This window comes from Papilio machaon, chromosome 15 (assembly GCF_912999745.1).
Source record: "Papilio machaon chromosome 15, ilPapMach1.1, whole genome shotgun sequence".
In the NCBI taxonomy this organism is placed as follows: domain Eukaryota; kingdom Metazoa; phylum Arthropoda; class Insecta; order Lepidoptera; family Papilionidae; genus Papilio; species Papilio machaon.
The window spans coordinates 3,389,756-3,408,946 of record NC_060000.1 but is presented as its reverse complement, the minus strand read 5'-3'; the positions used below and the strand labels follow the sequence as shown (position 1 = coordinate 3,408,946).

Sequence of the window (19,191 nt, the reverse complement as noted above, 5' to 3'; positions counted from 1 at the left end):
TGGACAGTAATGTTGTGTTAAAATGAATAAGACTAATGTTCGTAATAATTTTCCTTCAAGCTTCCTTATGGCTCTGGTCAACATTAAAGTAAACAATTTATGAAAACTGTAGAACGTGAACAATACATATTTTATTTTATATTAAATATTATTTTAGAAAAGTTTCTTATAAAGCAATTAGTGTAACATTAATATAAAATACATAATTTCATGTAGTATTTTTTTTAGTGTTGAATTTATATTTTAAATCAAAAATAAACTAGCTTTTGCCCGCGAATTCATCCGCGCGGAATCAAAAACTGGATTAATAATAGTACTATGTGTTATTTGACACAATGTCTTATATCTGTGCCAAATTTAAGTAAGATATGTCGAACCGTTGCGGAGTTACCGAGTAAATATTTGAATGAAACGTATCCCACGGGAACCGTATACAATTCCTGAATCATGGTAGCCTATGTGTTCTTCCGGACTGTGTTCTACATCTTTACCAAATTACATCGAAATCCATTAAGCCATTCACATCTATAATATTAGTAAGATTTCCTTAATAGGCACTGCAAAAAGCAAAGAAAATAAATAAATATTACTTTCGACTATAAATAAATTCTAGTTGAATACGCGAAAATTAAATGACAATATTTTTTGATTAATTTAGACTATCGTTATAAAGGAATCAATATCAAATAATATATACTAAAAATAATAGTTTTTTCAAGTAAAAAAATAAATGATGTTCATAGTTATTGTTATAAAAGTTATTTACATAAAAAGCTTGATATTATATACTTAAATTTAGTATTACAATAATTTTATATATGTATAAATTATGTAAAAACTGAGATAAATATAAATTCAGCAAAGTTATTGCGGTATCTTATCTTAAAGCCATTACAATTCAACATGTGCCCGCTTATCGCCTATCGCGCGCGCCTGTTCACTCTAAAGTGCGTTCAAATCGGGCCGCCTAGCTTACAGACCAGTAAATCTTGGTTGCGGTCTAAGCTGAAACTGATGCGGCACTACATCAATGCGGTAAACGTCTTAGTGTCCACCGGAACGCTCATTTTATTATCGTCTTGCATTTCATTGCGTGCCTTTACTGTTAGGTATGATCGTGCGCGATCTTACGAACCTTGTCTGATAGGGATCAATTGCAATTTTTATTTAAGTTGTTATCAGAAAAAATTTAAGTTGTGTAATTAATTAAAAATTTTGTAATTACAAAAACTGTAATCATTTGTTCAAAATGTAGTGTTGTTTGTATTACTTCAACTTAAATTTTTAATCGTCATCGTCATCATCAGCTCATTATATATCCCCACTGAGGGGTTCCTAGCCTACTCTAAGTTAGGGGTGACTATGCCTTACAACATACATCAACCACGCTGGCTCAGAGTGGGTTGGTTGACTTCAGACATATCTTTGAATTTCTTCTCAGATATGTGCGGGTTGCATCACGATGTTTTCCTTCACCGTAAGAACGACGGATAAATGTACATATGTAAATCTAAAACACATTGGTACATGGCGGGATTCGTACTGCAGATTGCAATTCAAGTGCTTAATCGCTGAGCCACCGACGCTCGAAATTTTTAATTTATTAAATCAGTTTTTAATTGTTTAAATATTTGAAATTATATTATTTGAAATGCTTACATATTTATTGTAATTATTTGATACACAGACAGAATGTCACCTTCCGTTTATTAATTCAATTACTGTAAAATATTACGACAATTTAATAATGCTTTCCAGTATTCGCTTGCCACTTAACTTGAGTGTTGTAAGTGTAATACTGACTGACACCGGTTCTGATGTTTTACATACCTAATTCATTACACAAACACTCGAAAGCCGTAAGCAAAGTTAAAAGCTAAATTACACATTACCTCATATATCACTTCACCGACCGTCAGCGCAAGCGGATGCCTCCAGGCTAAATTTTTAATTACTCGGCTTCTTCAGTGTACATTAGTAAAATTTATTAGTACGTTTCGGCCGCAATCAATGCAAGATTGAAATCTATATCTCCGCAAATCAGTCGTTGCGCACTTTTTCAATTTATAGCTTTAATTGTACGCGATTTCATTTGATTTACACCCTTGCATATTAATTAGAAGTATTGAAACATATATTTAAATTTATAAACCGTAGTATTAATTTGCTTAATATACAATCAATATAATTTAAATAATCGTAATATATCACTGGAGATTTACAATTGAGATATTATTTTTATTATAGCAAAACGATCGATCTATGAATATTCATTTCTTAATAAAAATAAACTTAAACAGATTTTCGTGAATAGATAACAAATGAATTGAATGACAGATGAATAAGCGTGTTACGTTAAAAGTCATTAAAGATAACGGGTTATTCTGCAAACGCAATCTTACATAATATTCATAATTCAACTTCTTTAGACGTTCTTTTAAGCTTTATGCATGAAAATGATATGATATTAGATAAAACGAATAACCTTGTTAATGTTGCCAAATTATATACACATTTTATAAATAATTTCGTATATTATAAAAATTTTAAATTACCTGAAAAAGTTATAAGTTCTTGTTTCTAAGCCTATATTTGTTGGCGTAAGTAAAATACAGTAAAAATGCGAATATTAGTGGTAAATTTATTTGGTTAAAAATTAAATTATATTCAAATAGCAGAATAGACCGGCAGATTATTAGCGGCGCGTGCGGTGCGCGTGCGCCGATGCGCTATTATATTTGAAACAGTTCCCGTTAATATAACTAGTTACATAACGTTTCTTATGCTGCTTAAATACTTGGACGTTATTGATATTTGTTAAGTACAGTTTGCTTAATTTTTTTAAATCCGGTATAGAAAAACGTAAAGCATTGATGTTTGCAGCCTGTCTTACTACGTACATTTGTAGTGAATGCGAAAAAAATGTTCAAAGTGTTATATATTTTTGTGGCAAAAAAAAAATGAAAAATATCATTGTGTTATATTAATTTTATAGCACAGCAATATATTTTTTACATCTATTTGTACTTTTGTTGAATGCAATTTTAGATGAGCAAAGAACAAACAATACAAACAATTCTAATCTCTGTTAAATTATTACTATTATTATTTCGAGTTGATGATAATATAAACCTGATAATAACGTAACGTGATAACAGATGATCTGCGGCTCACATCTAACTGAGCTAAAATTATCCAATCACAATTGACACGGCCGTGTAATTTAGCCAGTATTTTCAGCGAACGCGTCCGATCCGCCCACGCGTCGTACAATCATCAATCACTCAGTGGGCCATTCCTCAACACATGACATTCTAATGCCTCTAATGTTGCACAATAAAGGGTAACATTTGACCGTCTGGACGCATTGTCTTTGATTATCTTTCGAATGAGGTCATGATCGGTATTCTTTTGTTTTATATCTTTATGTTAACGTGTTCTTAAAGTTTGTTTATGAGTTAATCGAAACGAATTGATTAAAGATCGATAAGAAAGAATGTACTTGAAAGCAGGTCAATGATTAAAATCCACCTGATGATACATTTTGATCATGTGGTTAGAGATTATTGACATGATGTCAAGGTACAATAAATAACACGTAATCACTAATATTACTGCAGTCTGAAGGTAAATATTATCAAGTTAATTCTGCTTGCTCTTCTCTTTATATAATGCAAAATTATTGTTTTGTGTATATAATTTTCTGATTAAATGTTTTTGAGTACAGCAGGATTTGTTCACAAGGTAATAAATAATTCTCGCAACAATAAAACAATGCTGGGATATCGATAGTTGAGTGTGGTGTATGTCGGGATTGTATCTATATGTAAATTGAGGTGAATTTTCGTAACATACCCGGTTCAGGCGCGGCGCCGGAGACCGATTCATCATAGAAATGTGGACGGATCTGCCCACGCGCCGGTTTAATGCACAACTTTAACGTGTTATGTTGTACTTTGATATTTGTGTATTTTAAGACGACGATAAATAATGAAAATTATATTTCGCTTGTGATATTTCTTTTACTAAAATTTTCAAAAAAAAAATAATGTGTTATAAATTATTCAAAATAATCTTTTTTTTTTTTTAGCAAAAATGTCTCGCACCTACAACAATATTACTATACGAGTAATTAGTAAATTTAGTTTAATTTAAATATTTTAATAGAAATGTTTCTAGCGCTATACGCGAAATACATCTGCTTAATTTATTGCATATTACGTTCAGATTTAAAATAGCGCATGTAAAATATTAGTTGGTATAAAATATTTGTAAACGCGTAGTTTGTATAATTGAATACAAGTTTCTGGCGCAGTATTTCCTGTATTCAGCTCATATCGAATATCAAGACTGTAAACCATTTGACAGCAATTTAAGATTGACTGTTAGAATCGGTTTGCTATATTTAGTGGTGTTTAAACTACACTATGGTAATATTTATACGTCTATTCAGCGATAAATACGTCAAGTTGGGCTATAATTATTTTGTATATTACGAACTGAAGGCACCATAATTTTCGTCTGTATTTCTTATGTTTTCTTATATGGTCTTTGTGAATCAACAAATAATTATCAATATAATTTAAATATTAAACGATTGACTGCAATAAATGTATTCTTAATTATCAAATAACTTGAAGTTTTAAATAATGATAAATATTATTTTTTATTTTAGTATCATTTAAAACTAATTTACTTTTATTAGTTTCCTAGAAGGGGTAATTTGTTACGGAGGTTATAAATAAACAGAATACTATTTTTTAATACTAATAATAAATGAATCAAAACGCTACAGTTATTAAAGTTAATATTTGTAACTTTGCAATAAGACTTAAATTCTTAGTAAACTGAAAATATGAAATGTTTTGTTTTTATATTGTGAAATACTGTCGAGCCAAAGAGTCGAGAAACTAATGTTAAACCGTGAAATGACGTCCAATTGCTGAAGGCGCTTCGCGGCTTCGCTTTGTGCAAATACTATCTCACAGTCCACGCCCATAGGCAATTCGGTTTATGGCTGATACGTAACGGAATTGAAGCCAGTTTTTGTGCTGATAAATGCACGCTTTTAGTCACACCATAATGCATTTAAAGTACGACATTAATCAGGATGTTAAAGGTTGTTGAAATACTTAATTTATTCATTAAAACAAATTTTTATAATACGAAATATAAAGGACATTATACTGTAGGAACTATTACAGCCAGGTTTTAAAGATTTTTTTAAATTAGTCTTTGTTAAAGGAGTTACAAATTCTTTAAGTAAATATAAGAAATCGTAATAAAAATATATTTGTATGAAACAGTTTTCACTGTAAGTTTAATTACATGATCGATATAGAAAACATATCATCTCTGTCTTATTATAAAACCCGTAGCTCCAGGTGCGTATCAAACGTTCAGTGAAAACTTACAAACAACCGCCCATTAAGAGCCTCCGGCGGTGCGGGCGCAATAGCCAGCAATTTCACCCTGATTCCTATCATCAGACCGTCGATGCCCCACGAGAAAATGTGGGAAAATTTTCACTATCCAACAAGACCTAGTAATTTGATAAGAATCATCGTCCCGGTTGTCCGAAAGAAAACGACAGTAACCATTGAGTGATGCGACCACTCTCTAAGAGAACTCGATCTATAGGGAAAAGCTGACTAGTACGCAGTAATCGAACCGACTTCCCCCTTTTTATAATTCCAAGTTCAATCGTATTCCTATTTACGTCGTGTCATGTTTAGACTGACCGGTAATGATATGCAAATCGCTTTGAAATATCTTAATATCGGTCTGTGGCGGAGTGTTTGAAGGCATGTCAAGAATCCAGTAACATTGTGTCTGCAAATAATATGGAAACCTTTTCTGTGTTAAGTGACCGTATCAATGGTAATAAAATAAATCACACGAGTAATTTAAATAATAATTAGCAATAGTAAATTATATATAGTAATTTAAATCAATTATTCAATTCTGCAACACATAGGCTAATAAAAGTTTATTTTAATTCCGCGCAGACGGAGTCGCGGGCGACAGCTAGTAGTTAATATTAATAATTTTTGTTAGTCCTGAGTTTTCAATATATTAGACATCAACGACATTCTTCAAAAAGTCGTTACATTTACTATTAACATTTTTAAATCCTTAAAATAAAATATTTTTCTGTTAGCTTATTTCGTCAACTATTATGATGATTTAATTTTTTGTTATTGTTTTATTATATCACCACTGTACGTTTCCGTGATCTTTGTATGTGTTCATGGCTTAGCTCGGCAAAAACTGTTGCAATTATACTCGTCCGAAAATTATGAAAAACAGTTTTTATGCTTGACCTGCTAACTAGGTCGAAAGCGTACACTGTTGTTAATGTCATGCGGACGTAACTGCACATACTTCGTACGTAACATGAACGTCGAATACAAAAATGAAGTGTCACTTTAATTAGTCTAGAACGTTTTGAAGTGGCTATTTTGTGAGGCCGAGTCAAAGGTTGGAGTCCGGTCTTTCTCACGCGAATGCTTCTAAGAAGCGTCGGATTTAAGTCATCACTGCCCAGCGCGTTTATATCACGTCCAAAAGTGTCACTTGTGTTAACTGTTTTGCCATCCATTCGACAATAAAAAATATTATTACTACTTACGAGTCTCACTAAAAATAACAGTTAATTTACCAATCTTGTTATATTTTAAATTATCAATACTCTCATATAATCTCACACTTACGATATAAGATTATTGCTTAATTAAGTTTTAATGAAATTCGAATTCTCGTTTTTATATCAGTGAAAATAATATATCTAGTTATGCAAAACGAGACTTACAACAAATTGTAACTTTTATAGCTATAATTTACAACGTTGACTGAAGATGAAATCGTAAAAGAGAACAGTCGCTCGAAGCGAAACGTTTTATGCGAAATACGATATCGGGAGCGTCAATGACCTTATTCGGTCGTTATCGGAAGTTGTTGCGGCTTCTTTGAGTGTACATTTAATTTCTTAATCCTAATTGATTTTGTTTGTTCCAAGTGCGACCGCGATAACGCAACACGGGGCCCGAGGCTGTGCGATGTTCAATTGTTTAAAGACTACCTTAACTGACTGTGTTAGTAACGAAGGTTAACTCCGTAACCAATTAAATAAGTTTGTTGTTTTGGAGATAAAAAAGAACCGTAGATCAAGTGACATTTACGTATTGTTCTTTTGAATTCTTCATTACCCACTGATTATATATCTTTGATCTTTATTATCTCCACTTGTGAATTTTCAGTTAATATATGCACAGGATAGGGGATTTCTTTTTTGAAATAGTAATTTAAAAAAATATATCTTAATTAAAAAAATGCATTTTGAAATGATATTAGACATTCTATCCAATATTTATACTAACTAGGAATTAAATTGAAGTTTTAACGTTTCAAACTCGACCATCATTGATAAGTGGGACATATGGCCCTCAAAATTGTATCTCATTTATTTCTTACTTTAAAGTAAAAGGATGTTTTTTTTTCAAGTAAACATTTAAATATGTTATTGTTTTTATAACTGTTGTTTAATAATAATTATTACAACATAACTGCTTTCAAAATTATCGAAGTGTGTTATCGTAATGGATTCAACGGCTTTATGAAAACGATTTGCTAAATGTATCACTGAAATCACCGCTTTTTTATCGTGTATAATATTTATAACTTAATATAATATCTGAATCGAAGATTTGCCTTATTACAATAATCTTACTAATGTTATAAATGCGGATGTGTGAGTGTATGTATAATGTATATGTATACATTATTATGTATTATGTATATGTATAATGATACCTTTACTTTAATAATAATGCAATAATGTAGTCATTAATTAAAGTTTATGTTTACGAACTCTATTTAAAAGCAATAATTAATAATTGCATTGTGATACAATTTCCCGGTATCTGGTGCGATCGCAAGGATCAAAAGTGTCGTCATCGCCGCGACGCGAAAGCGAATCGATCGGTTCTTTTATCAATACTATGCGTGACCGAGGCCATTGTTAGGAAAGCGAAAATAGGACAAGCTGACGTTATAAAAATAGAATAATAACGCCGGCAACGCGCTTCGCTGGAGCCTCTACCTTCTTTTCTTTGTCCGCGGTCGCGTGCCGCTGTAAGCCGCGCAGTCACGACTATCCATCGCACGGCCACCCCATTTCGTAAATACAACCGTCCGTTTGCTCTTTTACTTTGTAATTGGATGAAACGAGCGGACCGTTTCGCGGGCGCTAAAAGCATTAGATTAGAGGTAAATTGCAGTGCAAACGTGTGCACCTAATGGCGGGAATCCGTCAGGCACACTCTGAAGTAGAGACGAGTTCGAACTTTTAACCTTTGATATATTTCAGTTTGGCGTGAGTTGTGACTAGTTGTCGGAATGGTAGCGTGTGGTGGCGAGTTTTATTTATATTGGTAGTAGTAGTGCAGAAGCGATCACGACCCGGTAATTGATGCTCTGAGCAGCGCGTGCCGTGCGCCGAGCGGCGTGGTGCGGTGCGGCTCTCGGCACACTCGGCCCGTTATAAGTGCTCTAACACACTGAGTAAGCACGCGCCACCATTAAACCACTAACATTCTATCGTATTATGTTTATGTTACTTCTTTTTTGTTACTCAGTGACACAGTTTTTTATTTGATTGATTTTTCATATATGTAACGATTTATTGTTTTTTATTGCCTTGAGGCAACGTAGATGATGGTTAATTTATAATAATGTAGTTCTGAAAATGTTTTATTTTACACTATTTGTTTTTTGAATTATGTAGAATTACAATTTTTTTTAGGCTCGTAAGACTGCTCTTTTTTATTATTATTATTATTTTGTCGTTGCTTTAAAACAAAAAAGTGGAAGATTTTATATTTATGAGAGTAACAATGTCTTTCTAAGAACTTATCGTTTATTTAAAAAATACGTAGTTAAATTTAATCTGTTCTGAAACAATAAAAAAAAACATTTTAAATTCATCCAAAAAAAGCTTTGATGTTTACTTAATTGGATATTTCATGAGAATCTTGAAAAGCTTTAAGTAAGAGTTGAATATTGATGATAAAAAGCTTAATAAAAATGGCCACTTATGTAAAAACAGATGCGAATTGGTACAATTTACATTAAATTGATGAAAGTAAACGCGTTTGGAATCGCCGCCAATCACTTTAAGAGCTTAAAGACGCCGTATCTGAGGAGACATTTCTTCGGCTTTCGAGTAAATGGAAGTAAAAGTGTTGCTCTATTTTAGTGAATTATGTTAAGCAAATCAATAAAAACAAAAATCGATAGTGCTTTTTGCAAGCACTTTACGCGTGAGTGCTCCGTGATTCGTAGCATCACAATTTTTGTAGCATTCCTTTTTATTCGGCGTTCATTGGCTTTGATAATACTGGATCGTATTAAGGTTGTTAATTTTATATTTAGAATGATTTTGCTTTATTAATAAAATATCTTATAAATATAATAATGTCATAGACAGTGATATAACAAATGATATGACATATTCAATGGTACGAGCATCAAATTCCAAAAGTTTATATTTTAATTTTCGAACAGTTTAGTCGTTTCATCGTTGTTTTCTGAGACTAAAATGTATGTATTAAATTAAACATATTGTATCTTTGTTTCGTCAATGTTTTATATAGGGATTTTGCTGTTAGAAACCAACGATTAGTCGTTTTAATTTATAAAAAGTACCTTCCCGAATTGTGTCACATAACAAATTAGGTAATGTTGTTAAATTAATCATATTTTTTGTATTCTTTATGTATTACGTTTAATAATATGAAATAAAAAAATCGTTTCGTGAAAACCAGGAAGTTTTTTATTATTTGTATATTTTTGCATTACACGTTTATTATTTCGAAGTAGTATTATTTCACTGCAAACAGTTATATTTCCTTTATATAATTGAAAAAGCATCCGCTGAGTTTATATTATCGCATAAAAGCACTTTCAGATCATAAATATCTCACAGAATTGACTAACTCTTGCTTTATAATCTACTTGTTAACTATGCATAAGATAATAACAGGGAAATTTCAAAACAACTCTTGAGATGCACTAAATAACGGATCAATTCAATAAATTCTGCTTTAGAAATCTATGATTTAAGATGGATAGACTCGCGAAATACGTTCACAAGGAATTAAATTCAATACCCACTTAGGTTTGAATGTCGTACAACAAATTGTCACCGTAACACCGATAATTTAGCACGTATATTGATATGACATATTTTTTACCTAATTGCAGGGTTAGCGTCAAATTAAATTTCACAATAAAAGTCCTCTACTGTATCATATCTATCCTGTACTACAATGTATTTTTGGTGGTATTAGAAAGATACTGCACCCAGCAGAGAACCTCATTTGTTTCATGACCACGCAAATGATCAATAAATCTGTTAGTTATTAATATCTTAATACTAAATATATGCTGTCAAATCTCTTCTCTTAGTTTTAACATTACTGTTGCGAATATGAAGAATCTATAAGTGAAAAATGAAATAAAATCCCTAATAATGATAATAAATTTCTTTATAATAAACAGACTAAGAAGTATTAAAAAAAGAAACAACACTTAAGTTTAAGTTAGGTACAATGGGATACTTGGTAAATATATTCGAGAACTTAATCACTGTTCAGCGTCTACACAATTATAATACAGACATTATGTTCACTAGCTGCAGTAAATAAGCCTTTCGAGGAAGGCCGAGCCTATATTCAAAGCAAATAACTTCACTTGCAAAGTGAAATTTTAGAGATTGTACATCAACTTGTATTTTATGAATTTACTGTAAATGTATTCAAACAATACAGTGATTTTGTAAACTAGCTGTTCTCTCCCTGCGTTGCTTATGTAAATAATTCTAATTGTATTCTATATTTTATTGAAAATATTTTCACCATCATCGTTATCATCACATTTATATTAGTATACTGCTGTAGAAAAGGTCCTCCACAGTTTGTGGTTCTCCGCATAAAATATTACATACTGTAGCTTTCGAATAATAAAAGAATGCGTCAAGTTACTTTTTATTTTTTGTCTTACATAATTAAGTACATATATACATGAGTGCAATAACGTAATGCAAATTATTAACATACTAAAAGTGTAAATAAATAAGTGTAATTTCAAATAAGATAGATAAAAGCGGATCATAAGATGGTTAACGTAACGACGCTGCGATCGGCGCGCGCTGAGAGCATTATAAACTTGTTTAATAACGCGGTAGCCACTTTTAACTGTATCATTGCCAGTTTTATTGAAAATATCCTAATCAAGACGCTCGAATATATATGTAGATATTTTATGACTCGTTTCTAAATATTTAGCCTACATTTTATACCGTCTTTACGCCGTTTTATGAGGTGTTTATGAATCCAATCATGAGTCTGTGAGCAATAAATAAAAAATGTATGTTTTTTGCTTGCTTTATGCAATCAAATTAGCTCCTATAGTTTATGTTTTCTAACAAGGACTGTTCATTTTAGTTATGTAATACATTTATGTTCATTTGATTTGAATAAGTTTAGTGAACTTTATATTTGGTGAAGATTCTTTATGCACTGTAAATTACCACATCATCTAAGTAGTTAAGTTAAAAAATACTTGCCTATGTGTACATATTTAACTTTAAAAAGTAAAAGACTGTGAATTGTGGAAGATACTACGTTTATATCGATCCTTGAACTGATAACAATTATGATGACGTCATAATATCAACTGGAAATATACTCCTCCGAAACGGCTTGACCGATTCTCATGAAATTTTGTGAGCATATTCAGTAGGTCTGAGAATCGACCAACATCTATTTTTCATACCCCTATTAAGTTTTTTTTTAACTGCTCGCGGACGGAGTCGCGGGCGACAGCTAGTTGTATTCTGAAAATGATTATATCAAATATTTTAATTCAAAACATTTTCATAACAAACGGTTCTTTGTAATGTAAGCGTATGAAATTACAAGTGCATTGAGGTATTCGCTAATAGTATGATGAAAGTACACATATAAGATATGCGGTTTGCCCGAGATCAAGGATGGTGCTACTACGAATCAATAACACACTCGAATCTCACATGACTTATATTCATAGTAACAATTCGAGAACACTAGGCTAAATTTTTTTCAGACTGACAATGTTATTAAAACCTTTCATTTTTGAACGTACGTAAAAACACATTTAGGTCCTTTTTTGATATTTTGTAATCTTATTAATAGCTTTTACCTAAGAACGTTTTAATATTGCACATATAACACAAAAATTATCTAAAAATTTGAAACAACCTACAATTTCTTTACACTTTGCACAAAATACCATAGCAATTTTCTCTTTAACATTTTAATAGAGAAATTGAAAAGAGCGGATTTTATGGTAGGAGCCGTGGCAAACCGCGCGGTATTCAATTGTAGGAAACCGCAAATACCTTAGATCCGTTGCTTTCGATATATCGACATCGGGCCGCAACGCTAAGAAAGTGGGCTAGTGATTCACTATACTGTCTGATAACACCGCTCGTCCTGTCTACACCTCGGATACTTTACACGTTTATCAAGTAAAAGGGAATTTTATGCCAAAATATGTTTATTTCTTGTATTATAAAAATATCATTTTTAAGCATTTTCTAGAATATGGCGATTTTATTGTATGAGGAATATAGGTACATATGAAAGGGTACCGTTTGATGGGTATAGAGAAGGTTATACTCGTATATTATTGAATTAGTAAAAAAACTGGAATATAAATCCCATGAAGACTTAACTATGTATTTATAATAGGTAAAGCAAGTAAAATATAATTACCGATCTCGTTTATTAATACCTGTTAATAAAAGTAATGGCTACCGAACAATAAACAGTATCTACATTAAAAAAAACGAAATTGTCTTAGCTGTTGACTGTTAAATAACACAACTACTGTTTATTTCGCTACCGTTTATTAATTTATCAAAAAGAGAAATGTTGATAGATGTAAATTATAGTTTACAGTAAAACGTTTCATTGAGACGATCGTACAAAGTGAAACCTCCAACGATTTCACTGTCAAGCGTTCAATGCAAACGACGAGGTAATATTATGTAGCATCAGAAAATAATACATTACATCTAAGTTACACGATTAAGTTAATACTAACTAAAGTGTTTAACGTAATATTGAAACCAGTTCATACGTAGATAGATAGATAGATAATCATCTGAATATAAATATCAGATAAATTTGAAGACAATATGGCGCAGTATTGCCCCTGCCGCAACGATACAAACCTTCAACTACCCGAAGGCTTATAAGTAAGACTTATTAGAAATTATTTCATAATGTGGTCCAATAAAAGACAAAACAGTAATTCTAAAAGGAATAGTATCTTAATAAACTTAGAAAGGGCAAAGTTCAATGCCCTTTTTAATATAGGTTTCGATAATAATACACTGCGGTGTATTGTTAAAATAATGTAATAATTGAGACAAATAAACAAATGATTGTCGGTCGTCAGAAAACAAGTACACTACGTACTACGTCAATCTAATTATTTTGTAATTATATAGTTACCAAAATTATGGGTATAAAGATGATTACGTCCATCGTGAGGCATTTTTTTCGTTAACCTTGATGTAGTGATTTTCAATAAAGTTGATTAAAAATTGAATCATGATAATTTTATGAGTGCTTATTATTGGTTTAATAGATACGATGTAATTTAAAATAAATAATTTTTAATTAGACGTTAACAACTTCATGGGATCGGTTTTTAGTAAATGATAGTTTCAAAGCTATGTGCTATTGATAGCATTTTTTAATTTTTTATCATCACCATAGTAATTTTTTCAGTGAACTTAATTCTTTATAGCATGTTATAAATTAGGTTTCCTTTATTGTGAATGAATTTAAGTAGATATAAATATTTTGTAAATATTATTTTTTATTGATACCTGTATTTTCAGTGAACACATGGACTTGGAATTGTTCAAGGGAAAATGTGGACTTAGATTTGTTCAAGTGAATTTGTCTTCGTATGATGTCTTAATCTATTTAATTTTACAATTATCGTTTCAACAACATTGAATGTACACAATTCAACACTTACGATGTCATACAATTCAATTAGTATATTTCTTTTAATTCGGAGTTTATAAATGGTATAACTATCTCTTACTATACAAAACCACTTACAATGTTATTGTTACATACAGGAGAATTTTTAAATAATAAATGAGAAAGTACAAAAATATTAATATGACAAATTAATTAAAGAAGGATCGTTGTATTTATTGTTCTTGAAAATCGTAACTTGAGTATTGCCATACGTTGAGAAAGAGTTCATAAAATTTTTTAGGGCACAGTAAAATTTAATTCATACCTTTGTGAAATCTACAATATTGTGAATTACGTGCATAAACCGATGTCGCAGTGGCAGTAAAAAGGAGCGTTGTTAACGTAAATAACACGAATTAATTGCTGCAAATAAATAAAAATGAAACAGATACTAATATCCGCTTATTATAACAGTATTCAATTATTTCATAAGTTTAAAAACTTTTTTTATTATGTTATAAACGTTTACATTTTTTAACGATTATTTCAAATGTCGTAAAAATTATATGGAGTATCTCTTTGTACCCAGATGGCATTACCATCGTAATTTGACTCACAGTTCGCGTGACTGATGTTGATTACGTGACGCGTGTTCATATATGTATTATTTTGAGATTAATGTGATGAGGTTTTTGTGAATTGTCCAAAATTATTTTACATTTTTTATACTATACTATTATATTACACATAGTGTATTATATATGTGTGTTTTTTATTACAATTAATATCGGGATAAGGAAAACAAACCTGAATATTACTACAGAATAGAGATATAGGCGAAGTTTTTCCTTCCACGTTTACACTCTAAAACTATAAATTATAAAGCGTCTCAATTTCTGTAATATATATAAGTGCTACTAGTCATCTTATTAAGGTGTAGCAATCACCGTTTAACTTTTTATCTAGCGCTCTTATTTTACTTATCTTTGCTTCTGAATTAAGAAGATTTAATCTCCAAGTAAGATCGACCATTTACCGCTGGTCGAACTTATGTAGGAACGTCATCGCTTCATTTAAAACGCCCGCCAATACACAGAAATTTAGTGCCGTTTCCGAGAATTAGAACGGCGACGTTTGGTTTGGCCATGTTTTCCTAAAAAGTATGCAACATCATCCAATTTCGGAAAGCTTCATACCTTTTAAAGTATGGATATAAAGTATTGCTGTATAAATTATTTAAATTTGCATGGATTTAAGGTGGAAAATGGTCGGTGGGTCCGAGGAAATTTCACTGCAACGGTCATTTGCTGCGCGGTAAATTAGCGCAATATATTTCAAGTTCTTCAATAGACCATAAATGTAAGTTATAGTATATAGCAGAAATATATAATAATGATCAACTTGAGACATAGTTTTTCATTGTATACTTTGTTATTCATTACTTACCATGCATATTCGCAAGCTATTAATTTGTCTAAATTTTTGATCAACGAGATGTAAAAACAATTGCAAAAATTAATTTAAATTTCGAATTACTTCTTAGTGTGGAAAATCGTGAACTAGTTGTATTTTAATGCCTCAGTATAGAGGACATAGTATTAAACTAAGATAGCTTTAGCTGTAGTAGCCGCCTAATCGCAGCCCCAGGGTCAAACCGTGTAGGAGCCCGTCGTCCCACCACGTTTATTATAATAAGCTTTTGTAGCCATTATAAGATATATCCATCGCCCTTTATGCCTTAGTTTAAATAAAATGGGAAAAATAATTATTCATATTTAAATTTATATTACGTAATTTTTTTTTGACATTCCTGTTTGTTGTGTACTGTACTTTTTTTAATAAAATGTTTTAACAAAGTATAATAAAATGAACCAGTGACTTACCTATTAGCGCTTGGTCGTGGTAATTGGGAATAATCTCATTTGCGGTAGACAGTTTGGCGGCGGTTTTTGTACGCTGAAACAAAAGAGTAGAATTCATTTTAAACAGGTCTCGGAAACATTTTAACGAGCTTAAATAAGTCACAAGTGGCGAATATAAAAATATCTGTATGAATGGACTTGTTTGGACTTGTAACTGTGTGATTGACGAAAGCCGTAATAACGGTTGTTAACAAATAATAAGTTAACGTTGCGAGATGTTAATTTCATCTGAGGTTGCACAATCAGTTGCTCCAGACGTCCCCAAATGTTTTTGTGTTTCGATAGTTGCGCATTTTCAAAGGGGCAATTATTTTATAATAAAATTTCACAATCGTCTTAAATAAGTCGCATCGTGACAGTTGTGCGGGTACATTTCTAGATATCGACCATTGAAATTAATTATGTGATCTTTGAACTGTTGCCAAATGTTGCCGATCTATTGTCGCTGCTCAAAGACGCATTGTTAACTTCGTTATTGAATCATTGATTAATGTCGACAAGGGCTTGTAAATTATATTTTGTAATAGTATTTTTATTAAACTAGTAATTAGTAATGAAGTTAGTGAAACAAGAATATTTATTATTTTTTTAAATGAAGTACTTGAGACCGTAATAAGAAAAAGTACCCTTTTTAATACGAACTAACATACATGGATAGGATATTTAATTATTTTAACAACAAGAATAGAGACACCTTTTACCTATTTAAACAAAATTTGAATCATATTTGAATTACAATAAAACAATAGTAAATTTTGTAAAATAAATAACTAAAAAAAAAATTACATAGGTCGACCTTTAAGAAATTCGATGTAAACTAAAGTTGCTAAAAAAATGATATATGTTGTGTACAGATTAGTTCGGTGCCTTGTGATGTCTGTGTTTTATAACAAATGATGATACTGCCGTTGCTTAACAAGATTGATATTTTCATGGTACGTGAATGAGCATCTGTCTCGGATTCCGAAACAAAGGTCCGGACAATTTGTTGGCTCGATTAGACGTCTGGTTATTGAAAAAAATATCCATTATAACGTATTATACAAGATTATACGGTTATATACTGAAAGTATGTTTGTATAACATCGTCAAAATGTATTTTATTGGTAAGACAGTCTAAAACAAAGTCTTAAAGAATTATTGGAAAGGGTCAACAAATATCAAACCCATTTCTGTGTTCTTAAGTAAGTACTTAAGTGAGTTCTGTTTACTCGCACTGTTGTTTGGGGTAAATTACTACATAATGACTATTTTAAACCTTCTTTTTTATTTTTTCTTTGATTTTACAGATTTCGGTGATATGAAAGTAAATAGGGAACTTAGTCATTAAAATATTATATTTTACAAAATTGTTTGAATTTTTTTTTTATGAATTTGCGCTCTTCAATCTTTATGACCGTGTGTATGAAGCGTTACATATCGCGGACAATAGGCGATGATTCCAATACGAAACTATGGGAGCCTCCTTGATTGTTAGCCGCTGGAGATTGATGTGACATTGTGTAACACCTTGATATAGGTTAAGGTTGCAGTATGCATCAAGACAATTGATACAATATAAAGCATTAATAACTATTGTAAAGAATATCGAAGTACCCACATTATATAACGCTTCTGAGGAAGCTTTTGAATTAATAAATTAAGTAGATATTAAATGCTTAGACTAATTGCTGCAGACGTTATATAATCACTTAATTTGTCTTTACGTAAATTTCTCATATTTAAAATAGATGGCAGTAAATAAAATTAGAAGCTATAAATAAAAAAACTTAAGGCATATTTCTTTAACATGAAGCGTTTCCTATGTCAGTGATTCAGATTACTCCAGTGACGCATACTTAAGACAGGCGCTTTTACACTGAGGTAGTGTGATAAAAACTCACATGTGTTATTATCAAGTTAGAGATGCGATATATATTCGTCGACTTCTAGACTTGAACAACATTTGGTATATCCGTCTTTAGTTCATTAAAAAACATTTTTTTTACTTTGTATTAAAAGTACATGCGAAAAAAGTTGTATCAATTTATTTGCTTCAAGAAGGAAAATGCCTATATGTTTAATCTGGTTCTACATGCGGTCTCATTAACCGGTCTCGATAAAACTTTCACTGATAACTGGCCGCTATGATTACTCTCGTCTAAATATAGTTTGATTCCATTAAACACTTGGAGTCGATCAAATCAGTCACTCGTTATATTTCATTGAACTAATATGAGGTTTATTTCAAATTTAAAACCATAAAAATACGTACTTAGAGGTTTCGATGTGACTAAAGGTCATACAGACCAGAGCAGATTTGTCTCGCAAAAAAATTGAGTTTTCTATTACTGAAGCAAGGTTTAATTTTACCAGTCACCTCTTTTTCGCGCTTCCTCTTGATAAAAATACGTGCTAAGTAAAATTATACCTTGTTTCAATGTTTTAAAAGGTTAATTTTATTTGCGAAAAATAATCTGTCTGAACGGACCCTAATGGCCAGACCATTTCACATTTACCACATATTTTTTAGTTCTTATCATGTTTGTTTATAAGACCCATAGTAACGATTACTTTGACTTTATTAAATTGAGGGTGACTTTGATTTATTTATTATTTATTAATTAAGTCTTATTGCTATTATAAATTATACAGAAAAATTACTTAAAACTAATTTACATAGCAAGGGCAGCCTTATCGCTATAAGCGATCTACGTAAGTACTTACTACTAAAAACTTTGCAGCCGTTTAACAGAATCCTACAGAGTAAATCAAGTGGAAAAAATTATTGATATACTGAAATTTAATCTTGATGAAAACATGTTCGCAAAATTAAGTAATATATTAAAATCCGTAAGCAAGGCCATTGGAAACGAGTGGCTCGTTTAAACATAATATTATAGTGGTCAGATTATAGACGATAGGGGGCGCAATTACAGCGCTCCGTACAGTGGTCGAGACGAAATAACAATAATTAAGTCATTGCCGTCTTGTCCGCCTCAAATACCGATCCAAACGCGCTTTATTTTGTTTACGATTGCGGTTTTTATTAATAATACAATAATGCTCTTGTGAAAAATATGTGAAATTTGATAAGTGATAAAAGTTAAAAGTTTTTTTTTTTGTAAAATATATTCATCTCTGCTTGATTGTTTAAAGTCATAAGATTTTATTTTTTATTCGACATCAACATCTATTTACAACAACATAAATGTCACGCATTACGTAACAAGCGAAAATCACTTTCG

At 31.1% G+C, this 19,191-nt stretch overlaps 1 protein-coding gene across 1 annotated transcript in view; it reads right to left on the bottom strand.

The window, feature by feature from the left end:
- Positions 1-19,191, bottom strand: part of LOC106720971 (transcription factor hamlet) — a 68,671-nt gene that overhangs the window by 26,312 nt on the left and 23,168 nt on the right. Inside the window, exon 2 of the mRNA XM_014515779.2 lies at positions 15,926-15,998. The gene's annotated coding sequence lies outside the window, so the exon portion shown is untranslated. The remainder of the gene's footprint in view (positions 1-15,925; positions 15,999-19,191) is intronic.